Here is a 15144-nt window from a genome sequence, read left to right as displayed (position 1 = left end):
TGCAGAAGTGCTAGTGGCAATTTTCTGATTTTGTCTCCCTGAAGACAAGGGCTGCTCTGAGGATTCATTACAGATTCTGGGTACACCGCCACGCTGGGAGGCTATCACAAACACTTAAGTCAGTTATAATGTTGTGTTTCTTTCAAAGGGAAAATGTAAAGCTTCTCCATATTGACAGTGCTTTTTAGTTACAGTTCAACTCATTTGATCTCATTTGAGTATCTAGGCTGGAGAATTTCAATTCAATTCAGTTTTGTTTAAATACCACCAAATCACACCAACAGCTGCCTCAAGGTGCTTTATATTGGAACGCAACGACCGTACAGATAAAACCCCAGCAATTAGACAACTGCTAGTGAGAGAATGGGGAGGAAAAACTCCCTTTTAACAGGAAGAAACCTCTGGCAGTGATTAGAGGGAGACAGGACAAAAGACACACTGAGGAAGAGAGCTGGAATTCCTCAACTAGTATTGACCTAGCTAAACACAATGTACCAGTTAACTGTTAAGACTTGTATACTTCTACCCATTTAGATATTGTAGACAAATAAAGATATTTCACTAGCTGGGCCCACATCCTCATTTATGTTTGACAGCGTTTTAGTAGGAAAAAGTGAACGCTTTGACATGAATTGAGCTGTGGTTTGGGGAAGGCCTTGAAGGGGACTGGCGACGGCTCCCGGGCCTGGCAGATCCCCATGTACTAAACGGAAGTGAAGAAGTTGAAGAATGGAGAAGAAGGAGGGAGGGAGGGTGGGGCACGTAAACGAGAATGATCAGCTTGCAGAACTAGGGGAACCTATATAGATGACAGCTGGAAGGAGCGTGTTTGGAGGCGTGGTCCTGCTCCTGAAATTCCCATACATAATCTCCAACAGTTACTCTATTCTCAGTAACGCATCTTTGTAGCATCTGCTTGGCAACTGACTATAATATTATTATCCAGCTGTTTGTCAAAACTCTCCCCGTGATCCCCCAACATGGCCAACACAGCAAACACAACTAACACAGCTCTGGTCTTCCGCTGTGTACCATAACTAAGGTTACAGCTAACTTTATAGTTAATCTGTGTAGTAAACAAGAGTAAATGTCAGTGGATATCTTTGCATAAACTTCCATGGCACTTCATTTAGCTGTTGTTGAGGTATTGGAGGCTGGACCAGAGTGTTTGACGCACAAGAGCGCTATCATGTTATTGGCATTGTTAAGCCCCTTAATGACCGCTAGCATACTCTGCTCTGCAGCACTCTAGTATTTAAAAACCAGTTTTATGTAACAGTCCACTTGAAATCAGCATAACAAAACAGCATTACTAGATGCAGATCTCAGGTCTAATAGGGCATTTACCACTGACTCATTAGCACAAGTGCCACTAAAGTAAACACATTCACTTTGTAGCCACTTGATGATATGAATCACACCATGTGCCACTGACTCCATCTCCAGGGATTTGCATCTGAATAAAAGTATCGTGTTCACTGTCAGAGACCTGCCTAGGTGAGGGTCTTACACTGAAGGGACCATTCCTTACTTCTCTTTCTAGGAGCCGGTACAGACAATATTGATGCTCTGGATTTATTTGATGCGCAGGTATTGGTAGTAATCCCTACAAACCTGGACAAACAAAACTTGTCTTAGTGGGTGCAATCCATCAAGGACAAGGTTAAGACAAAGTGGTGGTACAAACACAGGGTAAGAAAAGCTTTTGCTTGGAAGCTGTGTTTTTGTGCTTGTTTTCAGTCTCACAAAGCCAGTCCTCTCACAGCACATCTCTCACAGTAGGATTATAGTCAGGGAAATATCCACTGCAACTGCCTGAACTTGGCAGCTTGAATTCTGACAAATTCCTTAAGGATAGGTAGCAACCAACCTTTTTAGTTAAACAGACCTTAGCTCATATGGTTATGCGGTATCTAACCTGTGATCAGAGGTAGTGTTTGTCTTACAAGCATCAACTTTACCAAGCTTGTTTTTACTTCAATAAACAAGAAATGTCCATTCCTCATCCAAATACTTGAGGCATACAGTGATGCTTACTCTTGGGAAGAGGCTGTACACAAGTTGTAACAGTCGCATGTTTGTGTTTTAGCAGTGTCCAACATGTGGATCTGCACATAGGCCCAACACTGTTCAACTTTAGTACAGTACAGTCCCCAGAGCAGGAAACAAAGGGCAACGGGATCCAGGACAAGACAACCAGACTAATGTCTAAGTCCAACTGTAAAACTCTCCTCCTCTTCATAGGACAGTAAGTCAAAACAATTCTGCAGAACCAACACATGTTCCAATTGAAGTCGGGTTTATACATAAAGATTTCATATTATAGCAACAGCCTCAGAGTCCCACACAGTGCTTGTCATGCTAAGGCTTTTGAAAGTAGAACAATATCCTTCCAAACATACAATGTGGCAATCACACTTTTAACAGAAAGAAGAGACATTTGGGCATTATTATAATATGTACAGTGGGGCAAAAAAGTATTTAGTCAGCCACCGATTGTGCAAGTTCCCCCACTTAAAATGATGACAGAGGTCAGTAATTTGCACCAGAGGTACACTTCAACTGTGAGAGACAGAATGTGAAAAAAAAATCCATGAATCCACATGGTAGGATTTGTAAAGAATTTATTCGTAAATTAGGGTGGAAAATAAGTATTTGGTCACCTCAAACAAGGAAAATCTCTGGCTCTCACAGACCTGTAACGTCTTCTGTAAGAAGCTTTTCTGTCCCCCACTCGTTACCTGTATGAATGGCACCTGTTTGAACTCATCATCTGTATAAAAGACACCTGTCCACAGCCTCAAACAGTCAGACTCCAAACTCCGCCATGGCCAAGACCAAAGAGCTTTCGAAGGACACCAGGAAAAGTATTGTAGACCTGCACCAGACTGGGAAGAGTGAATCTACAATAGGCAAGCAGCTTGGTGTGAAAAAATCAACTGTGGGAGCAATCATCAGAAAATGGAAGACATACAAGACCACTGATAATCTCCCTCGATCTGGGGCTCCACGCAAGATCTCATCCCGTGGGGTCAAAATGATCATGAGAACGGTGAGCAAAGATCCCAGAACCACACGGGGGGACCTGGTGAATGACCTGCAGAGAGCTGGGACCAAAGTAACAAAGGTCACCATCAGTAACACACTACAACGGCAGGGAATCAAATCCCGCAGTGCCAGACGTGTTCCGCTGCTGAAGCCAGTGCATGTCCAGGCCCGTCTGAAGTTTGCCAGAGAGCACATGGATGATACAGCAGAGGATTGGGAGAATGTCATGTGGTCAGATGAAACCAAAGTAGAACTTTTTGGTATAAACTCAACTCGTCGTGTTTGGAGGAAGAAGAATACTGAGTGGCATTCCAAGACCACCATACCTACTGTGAAGCATGGGGGTGGAAACATCATGCTATGGGGCTGTTTTTCTGCCAAGGGGACAGGACGACTGATCCGTGTTAAGGACAGAATGAATGGGGCCATGTATCGTGAGATTTTGAGCCAAAACCTCCTTCCATCAGTGAGAACTTTGAAGATGAAACGAGGCTGGGTCTTCCAACATGACAATGATCCAAAACACACCGCCCGGGCAACAAAGGAGTGGCTCCGTAAGAAGCATTTGAAAGTCCTGGAGTGGCCTAGCCAGTCTCCAGACCTCAACCCCATAGAAAATCTGTGGCGGGAGTTGAAAGTCCGTGTTGCTCGGCGACAGCCCCAAAACATCACTGCTCTCGAGAAGATCTGCATGGAGGAATGGGCCAAAATACCAGCTACTGTGTGTGCAAACCTGGTAAAGACCTATAGTAAACGTTTGACCTCTGTTATTGCCAACAAAGGTTATGTTACAAAGTATTGAGTTGTATTTTTGTTATTGACCAAATACTTATTTTCCACCCTGATTTACGAATAAATTCTTTACAAATCCTACCATGTGGATTCATGGATTTTTTTTTTCACATTCTGTCTCTCACAGTTGAAGTGTACCTCTGGTGCAAATTACTGACCTCTGTCATCATTTTAAGTGGGGGAACTTGCACAATCGGTGGCTGACTAAATACTTTTTTGCCCCACTGTAGCTACTTTGGATGCATAAGCAAGTGATCCGTGGTCCCAATCTGACCTGAAAGTCATGGGCTGGGTTTGACTTGGATAACACCAAGATTTGATTTATCACAATACACCTAATGTGTGGCTAATATATGCTGCACCTGTGACAAGCTCACCCTGAGGAAACACTGTCTGTCATTGGATTCATCTAAGAAGTTGGAATGGAGTTCTTGGAAAGGATACTGCTGGCTATAGATGACATTTAGTCTGACCTAGATCATTAGTTCAAACATACTGACTCACTCAAAATAACATCTTTTTGTTTTGGTTTGTTTTGCTCCATTGTTTTTTACAGACAAGACTTACAAAGTCTTGTGTGGCTCGTCTGCTCTGGCTGAAGAATGAAGCCAGAGCAGAAGTGCCAGATAGTTTCCTCAAGTGACCACTTAAGTCTGGGTCCAAAAGCAAGTCAATCCCCACAGACTCCAATGTTTTTACAGCCTGGTACGGAAAAACGGATGTCTGCTAGGCCTGACCACACTATGTTCAGTACCTTAACTGGACCTCTAGATTGTGTATAACTTGCTGTCAACACCTTTTGGAGTATTTTAATTGAATTATCTGCATCACAATCCACTGCTATTCAAAAAGTTTGTGTATCAGTTTTGTAGAGTGAAATTTTCTTAGTTTGTAACTTAGCAGTAACTGGCAGGTACGCGGGTACTCGCACAGGATGGAGTACTAAGTTGTGCTACTCAGCACTCCAAATATAGTCACTTCTGGCTCCCGCAAACCAACATGTCAGAGTCAAAACCAATAAGTGATGTCACAGTGGAGCTGACCACAGTAAGTAAAGTAGAGCTGCACAGTTAGGTATTCCTGCAGACATATAAACACAGAGGAAGCCAAGTTTGCCTCCACTTATGCCTTCCATTGAGTGCAGCATGAACAGCCTTTCAAGCTTCTCCATTAAGAGGACACTACTCTCGATTTGGCTCTTTATTCTGACACTTATGCTCTCAAACAGATTACACCCTGTGTCTCCTGTTTCAGCCCTCCTTCCTTATTCTCTCTACTTCCTAACAGCTTGGCTTGTCTTCCCAAGGAGCTGCATATGGCCCTGCAGAAAGGCTCGCACACATCCACGAGACGCTACCACAGATGGTAAATGGCCTGTCCCTGTCTTCCTCTCTCTCTCCCCCTTTCGCTCATCCTCCCCACAATGCCCACATTCCATCCCTCCGGGCTCGGAAAAAGAGGAGCGTGTTGCAAATTTGCCCAAAGTGGGACATCATATTGTAGAGTGAGCAGAAAAACGCTGCAGCGGAACATCCCGTCCATTAGACGAGTACACATCAGCACCCATTTCAGCGCCACAACGGAAATGCTACCTATTAGCACGAGGGAGGGGGGGAGTGAAGGAAAGAAGGAGGGGAGCTGACAGTAGTGACGTTAAGATTTGACTTTGTTGCGAAAACTGCAGACACACACTGGCACAGACACTCAATGTCTTCTCGCTACTTCCCTTCTACCCTCAGAGTCCCTCATCACATCCTCCCCACTGACACAAACTGATACTCAGGTGGACTACTTTCAGGCTGTCATGCATGCCAGTATGACAGCCTATCATTACTCCGGTCCTGAACAAAAAGCCTAGTACGCACACTATGCTCGCACATAAATCAAATCCATTCCCCCTAAATGCACATATGCTGACGCCCTTGCACATCTGTACATTGTACAGTGTTACGTGTGTATGTGTGGTGTGTCTGGGGAATACTATTCATGCTCATTTACACACACGCGAACAGAAGGGATGCAGCTGAGGCAAGGGAAGAAAGGAGGAGGTGGAGGCGGGGTGGGGGTGATGACAAGGGATGCAGGACAAAACAAGCGCCAATCTCAGCCTTGCTCTTACCTTCCAGGAGGAAACAGCTCACCTGGATGCCTCTGAAGAGCAGACAGAACGCACTCAGGCCAACCTCTCCTCCTGCAAACCAGCTCAAAACATCGCCCTCCCTCCCTCCTTCTCTCTCTCGCTCTCTTTCACTCTCTCTCGCTCTCTCTCTCCCTTCCCTCTCTTCCGCTCGGTTTGCAAGCTGGAAATGATGAGATTGTACTATAAGCAGAGGGGGGAGTGAAATTAGACACAGTTCAGGGTATTAGGAGGCTACGTTGTTTCTGGCCGAGCGCCCTGGGAGACTGCAGGCTCTGTGGCTCATAGGTGACAGGGAGGTGATGATGGAGGAGGTGGTCGAGTGGAGGCGTTTGTTACAAATGGATGCAACACAGCAACACAGAAGAGAAAGAGGCTGACAGCGAGGACATCCTGGAATCCTTGAGGACCCCTGCTCTGCTCTGAGATGGTACAGCCCAGAGGAGTATGAGGAAGCAAACAGTATCTAAAGCAGCAGCAGCAGCAGCTACGCTAGCCAGTTGAAACTACCGTGATTCAGCCACAACGCGCGTGTGTGCGTGTGTGTGTGTGTGTGTGTGTGTGTGTGAGAGAGAGAGAGAGAGAGAGTGAGAGAGAGAGAGAGAGAGAATCTGAGCTGAGCCAGGTAAAACGAAGATGAGCTGTGTTGATTACAGGGCTACAGCCCCTTAGGTGAAACCAGAGGCTGAGGTCCTTTGTCAGCCCAAAGCATTCACCATAACTGGAAGACGTGAGATGAGTAGTGTAAGAATACACCTGACACCTTCCCTAAATATAATCTAGACCTCATTCTGGAAAAATGCCACATTGTCTAGCTGTAAAAAAAGACTTTTCCCTTCAGATATGCTCTGATATGGTCCCTCTAATACTAAACACCTTAACAGCTCAGGAATATAAACAGTGCACAGATGCATGTTATGGATGATTCCACTGAGATGAATTGATGTTCAGTTTCTATGTCGAGGGGAAAACCTTTGCTGAAACCAAGCATTCAAAGCTTTTGGCTTCAGGGATCAGCTGTACTGAGTCCGACCTCATTATTTGAAACTTTGACCATAAAACAGTGCGTGTCATGATGGAGCGGTAGTAATGGGAGCACCATCGACTCATAGCAAGAAGGTCGTGGGTTCAAATTCCCCATCTTGCGGGGACCTTTCTGTGTGGAGTGTGCATGGTGTCTCTTGTGTCTGAGTACTCCACCTTCCTCCAACAGGCCAAAGGCATGCAGTTAGTGGGATTAGGTTAATTAGCTCTAATCTAAATTCGGTGTAAATGGTTGTCTGTCTCTCTGTGTTGCCCTGTGATAGGTTGGTGGCCTGTCCAGGTTGTACCTTGCCTCCTGTCCTACGCCAACTGGGATAGGTTCCTGGTTTCTGTTAGAATATCACAAAGCCTGACTGGGCTAAGAATCAGGAACTATTTCATCGTTTTCAAAAGCTACAGCCTTCTGTTGTCATTAGCAATTTTACATATTTAAAAGAGCATCAAAAAAGAAATAAGTCCTAGTAATCTGTCCACTCACTTCCACTAGTTACAGATTGCACGTAGTCTATATCATCCTTTGCAATAAATGACAACATTAACCAAGCTCTCTTGCAAAGATGATAAATAGAGGAATACATTCTCTGGTGTCTCTTTCTTAATAGTTTATACCCACTGTGTGTAAACCTAGGCCAACATGTATCGGCTCTTCTTTCTGAGCTGTAGCTATACAGCAACAATGAGAGCAGTGAACTATTAACCTGGAGCACCTTGGGTGTTATGAAGGGCTGTCACGCATAATGCTCTAAAGTACGGGGTTCAGGGTATCAGATCAGGACATATAAATGAAGAGCCTTCATGTCAAACCGAATGAGTCTACAAGCTGGGTCAGATTAGCACTAAAACTGGGAATTAAAGAGCAGAGAGCCGCACCTCGGATTGCTCTGTGCGGACTTTGTCTAACAGCGCTGCGTGCCACTTTTGCAATTGATGCTGCTCATAGTCAATTCACCAGTTCCTAAACGGCATCAAAGGTGTTTCAAAGAACACCTGACAGTTCAGGATATTTCATTCTTATCCCACTGGTGCAGGTCTGACTACCACTTCAATGAACAGGCCGTCCTTTTTACAGATTCACTGAGTTTGCTTATATAATACCTGCTGCGCAGATAAACAACCTATAGATATGGATACAGGTTTACGCAACAAATGTGACTGTTCTCTAATAAAGGCTTTGTAAATAATAATGTGTCACATGACCATAAAATAATGACTATATAATCTGATCACGCCGCTCAAATTGCATTTATCCAGTCGTACTAACCCATGTAGAATATTGATCAAGGCTCCTGATTAATACGCTGCTGTGCACGTGTCTGATGTTCATCCTTTACTTTGTTATAAATATACTTTATCTCAGCTTGTGCTTCCTGTGCTTCTAAGCAGTGCTTGTGAGTCCAGGAGGAATGGGTTTTGATATTTCATAGATGGGGTTGAGACTAGAGCTGGTTTGGTTTTTGACTGTAGGTACTAAGGACCTGCCATAGGACAGGTGCCATTTTGATTTGGGGCATGAAACAGGTAGACAAGGATAGAATGTTTACTAATTACTACCCAGTATTACTAGCAAAATCATAGTAGGCTGAATCTGTGGGCTTAGGGGTGATTGACTGTAAGCTATAGGAGTGTGTGGTAGCCACTCCTATAGCTCTTGTTAATAAACCCTCTACAGTTCTTGTTTCTTACTTGTTACTTCAACCTGTCCCCTGTAAGCCACTTTGCAACCCTCCCCCCACCAACTTCTTCTTTTAATGCTTTCTGATATGCATTATCTCAGTCAGCAGCCTCTTTGTTGTCAGTGTTACCTACTACGTATGGTGCAGGGGTCCTGTGCTGCTCCCTACATACCTTTTGTGTAAGGCATAGAAGCTGAATTAGCATTTTTGACTGATTGTTTGTTATGTAGAAGTTCTGAAATGTTCATCTAAGGATTTCTTTGGCCAAACTGTGAAATTTGTGCACCTCCTAACAGTAGGATCGATAAAACTATGAACCAGCAAAAGGGTGTCGGGGCAAATGTGGGAGAAGCCTGATCTGATCCTCCAGCTTACAGACGTTAAGGATCTATCTAATGATTGCTAACATGATGTAATCACAGACCGTGGGAGGTCTTTTGGAGTCCAGGGCTCAGGAATGTTGGAGCACAAAACTGGCATTGCATCATATTTGTGTTGTTAATGTTTCAGCTCAATAGTGTATCATCATCATGAAAGTTAGAATCCAATAAATAAGTGAAGTGTGTCTGATGCGCTCATGACCCAAAGCCAGCGGTACAGTGGTGCAGTAACGCTGCAGATGATCGTCAAGTGGATTATGTTGCTTCAGTTTTGTTGTCTGACAATGTCACTTCTCTGAGCAACCACTAGATGAAGACAGATGAATGTATGACTGTACGTGAATGTAACATTACCACAGCAATGAGTACACAACTGAAACAACTTACTGATCAGTTGAAAAAGGAGTGCTTATAGGAGTAGCAAAGGAGCAACGTGAGCTCAGAGTGCTTTTGAAGTGGACCCTCATAGCATCTTTCCTAAATTCATGAGTGCCATCAGTGCCTACAGAGGAGACGCTGCCTCCCAAATCATGACATTCTCCATCACAAATACACATCATCAAACAGCACAGCTTTTCTTTGTTAGGACTCTGGCTCAGACTCACCACCACCCCTTTCCCCTACCTCCCCATGTTTTCTCTTTCTCTCCGTCATGGATGACCTTGACTGACAGGCTTGTTGCTACAGGAACCACACCATATCTATTGTGTCGTAGTGTGGCAGGAAAGTGTGAAATCCACAATAAGATGGCTCAGATTGGATTGAAAATGGAGTCAATTTCAAACCTGCAGCAGACGGCAATCACTTAAAACCAGAAAAATGAAGGTTATTTGCATTTTAACAGGATTTAACCCCCCAAAAATAGCCTCACTAACACACACACACACACACACACACACACACACACACACACACACACACACACACACACACACACACACACACACACACACACGTGTGTACAGATTCAGGCTAAATGCATAACAGGGAGGTACAGCACAGAGCTGGGGTGAAAAGCCCGTAGGTCATTCATTATTCAGTGGTGCACAGAAAACGGTCTCCTGACTCTGGTCCGAAGCAGATAAAAACGCACTCACACAAACTGTGTGGATGGTCGAGTTCACTGTTAAGCATTTTTGTAATAGTTATTTAAAGTCCACCTGAAGGAGGGAGGGTCTGTATTTGATGAAGTCTCTGTGGAAGAGTTCATGTGCAATGTTCCCTCTAAGCTGCGCACTGCTGGCAGGTCTCTGCGCACAGAAAATCTGCGCTGCGCACAAAAGAAAATCTCACCTGCACTGAAATTAAAATTAAAACTTTAACAATTATGTTTTGCAGTGTTAGTCAGTGAGTGACTGGCTGCTCCCGTATGGGATTAGAACGATGCCACCTTATCCCAAAGTCCAGCCAATGATGCGATTCACATTCGTATATACGCAGCTAACCAACGTGGTTGACAGGCTCTGACAGCGTCCTCATGTGTCGACACCGGTGTTTAGCTAGCAAAGCGGCTGATGTGGAGTGAAGCCACGTTAATGACAACGTGTACAACCATTGGAGACGTGAGCAGGACAGACGGAACAACTGACGGAAAAAGTGTGGACTTTATAGCAGTTTTTAAATTGTGTTGATCGGCCACGTAAAACCAGAGTTATGATAAAAATATCTGCAATGTTTGGTTTTCTTCCTGAATACTATTGTCGTTTATATTTACTGCAGGAAGAAACGGTAAAAACTGCGTTTTACAAGGAAAACGCTCGAAAGTCTGTGAGCAAAAACAGAACCAAAAACCCCAGCCTTTCCTACTGGTGGAAAAATGTACCATGTGGACCAATCAAAAAATGATATGGCAACATGGCATTTAGTTGTTGAGATACAGGAGGAAGTTTTAGGAGTGACGGCGGTGTTTTGAGATGTGAGAGATTTGCGACGTTTAGCACAAATCTTGTGTAGTTAGTGTGTAGTTAGTGTGTAGTGTAGTCAATAGTTTTGTTGTGTGTGTCAGAACAATGAGGCGACTGCTGAATGTTACAGGTGTTACAGCAGTGATACATCTCCTGTTGTCAGGCCTGCAGGTATCAGGCTGTTGTTCTCCTTCATCTCATAGTGGACAGAAATTATTTTTTGGAGTGGCACAAATAATTTGTGTGGCATCAGATTTGATGCAGAACAGCTGATTGTTCTGTAAATAGTAGTGATGTGTCGTTCGCGAACGAAATGGCTCTTAGAGCCGGATCTTTGAAGTGAACGACGCGAGCCGGCTACTTATCGCGAGCCGTGTTTTTTTCTTTCTTTCTTTCTCTCACCCTCTCTCTCGCACTTTTTTCCGCTTCACTCCGCATGCGAGCCTTGTGCTTTGCGCTTGGAAGAGGGGGGAGGGGCGGTAAAAACTCCAAAACACGTACAAAACACAACAGAAGTGCTCCAGGATGCTACGCCCAGCCTTGAGCTTTTGTTACCTAGTGGCTACACAAGCCAGCAAGTACCAACGACCTGATTTGGTGTGTGGTAGTAACAGGTAAATGAACTTTTTTTTTTTAAATTATTTGAATATATATATGAGTGCTTGTGTAGAAATACACAAACCATACACATATGCTTTCAATTGTGTAATTTAAGTGATCTAGGTAGCTCTGTTTTGAAGTTCAGTTAAAGCAAGAAATGTGTTTTGGAGTTTGTACATGCTTTGGAGTTTCTATGCGTTTTGTCTCTAGGGGCCACTGTATATATTTATATATAAACATATATAAATAAAACCACTTTTTTTTTTACATTAGTAATTCCTTTTGTGCATAATTTTATATTATTGTTAATAATAAATTAATTAAAGCAACAAAACAACCTGAAGAGCCGGTCAGAGCCAAAAGAGTCGGTTCTTTTTAGTGAGCCGAGCCGAAAGAGCCGGATCTCTAAAAAGAGCCGGAAATCCCATCACTAGTAAATAGTTTGAAATGTTTATTTAAAAAAACGCCTTGGCTGCAAAAAACTTTGTTGTTTGCATAACTCAGTTACTTTTTTGAAGAAGTAACTATACAATAATTGCCCAACATTGGTCATTATATACTGTATTTTGCAGACAGAGAGTTACAGGACTCTCTCCCAGACCACAGACTCACACTCATAATACAAGTCACAGCTTTATAAAAAATTTTGTTTTCAAAATTGGAGTTGAAGTTATTTTTCCTTCCAATAGTGTTAACATACTGCACAGGTCATGAACAAGATTTATTTTACATTTTCATTGTAAGTGGGCTAAAGCAGTTAATTAAAAGTCGTCTAACATAAATGTAAATGCTGTAATTTGATTATTTTAATAAACATGTAACTTGGATGGATTCGATGCCGGCGTGACCACAGTGCACACGTCTGCTGTTGCTCACAGTGGTCCAAGGGGCCGCTCAGGGAGTTTGAGTGTTCACTCAAATACATGAAAAATTAGAGGGAACACTGGTCATGTGGTCACCAAAAATTAGCACTGACTGATGATGAAATCTACATCACTTAGACCCAAGTGGTGCCCAGCTAACATGCGAACGCAGAAACTATAACGTGTCTGTACGACTATCAGGGGTTAAGAGGTGAACGCTTGCAGACAATGAAAAGCCCACCTGATGAGCAGAGAATATGAGTCGAAGCGACATTAAGAGGCTACAGCATCGATATGATATTCAGATTAGAGATTAGTAACTGAAAGCACGAGAGACCCTCCTGACGCAGTTCAACAACCTGAGCACGTTCAACGATAACGATATGTATCGCGATATAACTTTTTCTCGATAGAAAAATTTAACTATCGCGATAGACCTCGCCGCTCTTGTCCTCTTAAAAAAAAAAAAAAAAAGAACAGCCAATCCAAATTACTTGTTACGTACAGCACAAGTGCTAAGCCGCACATGTGTATTTGTTTGGGAAGCAGCCAGCCGCCGTGCCGCCCGGGTAACGGAGGAAATGAGTGTGCCGACTAGAAAAATCAACCGAGCGTGACCGAAGAGAAAACAGATGATGGTTCCAATGCCGGAGAGATTGTCGAACGGAAGAGCCAGAGAAGTTCCGTAGTGTGAAGGTATTTCTGCTATTTCAGGTCTGACAAAAAAACAGAGTAGCGTGCACTGTAAATTGTGCCGAAAGCAAGTCTGGAAATACAATAAACTGGTGCATGCGCTACGTCCACACGTACCCGGGTATTTTTGAAAACGCAGATTTTTCTATGCGTTTGCACCTTTCGTCCACACGTAAACGGCGTTTTTGGTCACTGAAAACGAAGATTTTTGAAAACTCCGGCCAGGGTGGATATTTTTGAAAACTCAGTTTTTGCATTTACGTGTGGACTAGAAAAACGGAGAAAACGCAGCGTCAAAGGTGTGCGCATTTTTTGACGTCACACTGTGCGCCACGTTATTGTTTCGGTGAAATGAATTTCTACAATACTGTTAATTCTACTCTCTGCAGTGTTTAAATGCTTACATATACACACAGTTACTGTCCGTCCACACATACGACTCGGTTCTGCTTCTATGCCCCAGCTTTGTTTACTTTTTCCCACCGAGGCTTCTAGACTTCTGATTGGCCAACATTTCTGCATGGTTAGGAATCTAGCGCCACCTGCTGCTTTGGCATGTTCATAGCAGCGTTTTCCTTCATTTCTGCCTTTATGTGTGGACGGGATTATTTTTTAAAACGAAAACGGAAAATCTCCGTTTTCAAAAATACCCGTGTACGTGTGGACGTAGCCTCAGTCTCTGACTGGAAGCGCTAATTCGTCATTCGGCTTTTGTCAGACTAAAGTAACTGTTAAAACTGTTTGAAAAGCTCAGCTATACAACAAGGAGAGGTTGAGAATTTCCTTTTAGTTCTCAGTTTATTTGATATTGACAAAAGTTAGTCAGTTTTGTCTGTTCTTCTGTAAAACAAACTAAGATTTATTTTTAGAATTAATATTTTGTTTCTAAGTGGAATTGACAGTTTAGTCTGTTTCGTTTGTTCTATTTTGAAACTTAAACGCTTTAGCGGCTGCCTTTTGTGTAGTTTGCAATATTTGCCTTTATTTATCTGAAAAAGTCTCATGTTCCTTAAGTACATCTACCCTGTTGAACTTATTATGGGAAATAAATATTTAAATAAAAACAAGCTGCTGATTATTTCACACTTTACTTGTGAGCAACGGCACATTTAAATCTTACAAATATAGTTATTTGGCTTATATCGTGATAGATATCGTTATCGCCTGAAATGAAAAAAACATATCGTGATATGAAAAAATCTTATATCGCCCAGCTCTATCAAAAAGGGAACATTTTTTTTCATCAGAACATCATGACAGTGTGACTACCTGACAGAAATGAATCCACAAATTTGCACAAATTTGGCCTTTTAAAAGCATGTGGTCGTCAAGTTTTGATCAGCTGTAAAACAGCCTGTTTCAGTTTAAACGTTGTTTTCAGTAAATTGCATGTTCAAATAAATGTTTTGTCTCACTCTCATTTCTTCTTTTTGCATTTTGAAGCTCGACTTGGAACCTTGTTAAGATCCAAACATGCAAAATATGATTTGTTTGCCATTTTTCAAGTGGTTTTAAACTTTTGATCGGGGCTCTATGAAACAGTTTTAAGTCAAGAAATCATTTTCAATCTTTTCCTCACAGTGGGGACATTCAACAGATTCACCGAAGTATACATGTTTCAGATCACATGCAAGGAAAGAAATCTGAAGTGAAAACCTGTCAAAAGAAAACGTATATTTGTATAGAGGAACCTAAAGGAACCTAAATCTGCATACATTATATGGTCAAAATTACATTATAACAATTGTGCATGGTTTATTTGGTCCAATAAGTTTCTTATTATTGCATTGTTATAGTTATGTAATTATTTATTTACCCATTTGTTTGTATCTAGTTTTCAGCAACTTTATATTTTAGTTTCTACTGAAACTGCCAAAGAGGGGAGCAATTTTAGCTCGTGGTATTTTAGAAATCCACGTAACTCTGTTAAAATACAACAAACATTGCCTCACGTTTCATGACTGATCCTAAAATGAGTTTATTCATCATATAGTGAATTCTGGTGTGGGG

The 15144-nt window shown here is 42.6% G+C and overlaps 1 protein-coding gene across 4 annotated transcripts in view; it reads right to left on the bottom strand.

The window, feature by feature from the left end:
* The window catches only part of cdk14 (cyclin dependent kinase 14), a 224853-nt gene that overhangs the window by 157495 nt on the left and 52214 nt on the right, over nucleotides 1–15144 (bottom strand). The window contains exon 1 of one of the 4 annotated variants that reach the window (XM_026184462.1): nucleotides 5982–6163. The exons of 2 other annotated variants lie outside the window; for them this stretch is intronic. The gene's annotated coding sequence lies outside the window, so the exon portion shown is untranslated. Of the gene's footprint in view, nucleotides 1–5959; nucleotides 6164–15144 lie in introns of those variants that run through there. One more of the 4 variants, XM_026184459.1, reaches the window with a different exon arrangement.

The sequence above is a fragment of the Astatotilapia calliptera genome, chromosome 11 (assembly GCF_900246225.1).
Source record: "Astatotilapia calliptera chromosome 11, fAstCal1.2, whole genome shotgun sequence".
Taxonomy (NCBI): Eukaryota; Metazoa; Chordata; class Actinopteri; order Cichliformes; family Cichlidae; genus Astatotilapia; species Astatotilapia calliptera.
The sequence above is the reverse complement of the archived record's forward strand: the minus strand, read 5'-3'. Positions and strand labels throughout refer to the sequence as shown.